The sequence below is a fragment of the Microtus ochrogaster genome, unplaced genomic scaffold (assembly GCF_000317375.1).
Source record: "Microtus ochrogaster isolate Prairie Vole_2 unplaced genomic scaffold, MicOch1.0 UNK17, whole genome shotgun sequence".
In the NCBI taxonomy this organism is placed as follows: domain Eukaryota; kingdom Metazoa; phylum Chordata; class Mammalia; order Rodentia; family Cricetidae; genus Microtus; species Microtus ochrogaster.
Genome location: NW_004949115.1, coordinates 3,637,554 through 3,639,052, shown reverse-complemented (window position 1 = coordinate 3,639,052; position 1,499 = coordinate 3,637,554). Strand labels below are relative to the sequence as shown.

Genomic DNA, 1,499 nt, shown 5'->3' with positions numbered 1-1,499 from the left:
CAGAAGGTGTACGAATATAAATCTGGGTTGGCGCAGACTCTGTTGTCTGGATCTGAAAGTTCTGGGAGGGCTTCTGGGGAACGGTGGGGAGGGTTGCAGAGGCAGCCTGCACCACCCGCAGTGCCTGCTGGGGGATCTGCACCACCTGCTGCTGCTCAGTCTTGGGGGGCACCACTTGGACTTGCTGGACCACAGCTGGCTGGCCCCCACCAGGGCTTTGGAGAATCAGCAGGTTATTTCCTGCCTGGATGATGTTGTCTGCTGTGGTTTCAATCAGCACCATCTCCACCTGCTCAGCCACAGCCACTGATGGCTGCGAGACAGGAAGGCTCTTCTTCCTGGCTTTTTTGTTAGTCTTAGAAAGTGGGGGGGGGGGCTCTCAGTGAGGAGCTGAGCGGGGTCCCCAGCATCACTGGTGTTCACCAGGTTGTTGACCGGCAGGGTAAGTGTTACATTGCCGCCCCCACCTGTCAGCTTCACTACGTTGGCCCCACTCTGCACAGGGGTGGTAGTTGTATTTGACTTCTGGACAGGAGCTGGCTTGATGGGCACAGGCTTATGGCCGGAAGGTGAGGGGGCGATGATGGCTTGGTTGGTGCCTGGGATGATCTGGATCTGGTTAGTGGGATTGGACTGCATCTGGATGGTCTGGGAACTGTTCCCTTGAATCTGCGGGACTGCTTGGTACTGTACGCTTGCATTTGATCAGCTCCCTTTGTTGATCACAGTGGGGTTCTGGATGGCAAACACCAACTGCCCTCCAGGATAGGAGGCACTCAGCTGAGAGCCCTGAATCTGAAGTATATTTCCTTTAGATGACAACATGCCAAAGCTGTTCTTGCTGGGACTGAGCGGAAGAGGGGCTGGTTTAATAGGGACCAGTTTCCGCGGGGCCAGCTGTGGGGAAGCAGGAGGTGTCACTGCAGCTTCAACAGCTGGTGGGCCAGTTTTGCTACATGTCGCAGCAAGCAGGGCCAAGGGAGATGGCTGGGAGTCCTGGGTAGCAGCGGTAGCAGGCTGCAGGTAGTCTGGACTGACAGCAGCGGTAGCGGCCATGCTCATCTGTGGATCGCTCCTTACGACATCTTCCTCCCTGGCCTCCGCCGCCTCCGCTGCCACCGAGGAGAGCTTGACACCCGAGCAAGGTCATTCTTGAGAGTACCCCTATTCATGCTACCATAGCCTTGGCCATTGACATATTTGGCTAATATCCATAAAAGGGTTTTCCTACTCATATCATCATTAAAATATTCTTTTCTAAAGCCACTCCATATTCATATAAACACAAATGCCTCCCACTTTTGCCATTCAGGGAAATATATCCATACACACGTCTTAAAACTTGCTTATCACACTCCAGTCCTTCCAAATGTTTGAACATCCAGCCAAACCACTGGCTACATGACTTGAATTAGCACTAAGTCACCTCTTAAGCTACTTCCCATCAAAATGAATAACACAGTATAATAATCACAAATTTGTTTGCCATGAAGGTTTAT

The 1,499-nt window shown here is 52.4% G+C and overlaps 1 pseudogene; it reads right to left on the bottom strand.

Moving 5' to 3' along the window:
- Positions 1-4: 4 nt before the first annotated feature.
- Positions 5-1,107, bottom strand: LOC101992816 (annotated as a pseudogene).
- Positions 1,108-1,499: the final 392 nt, after the last annotated feature.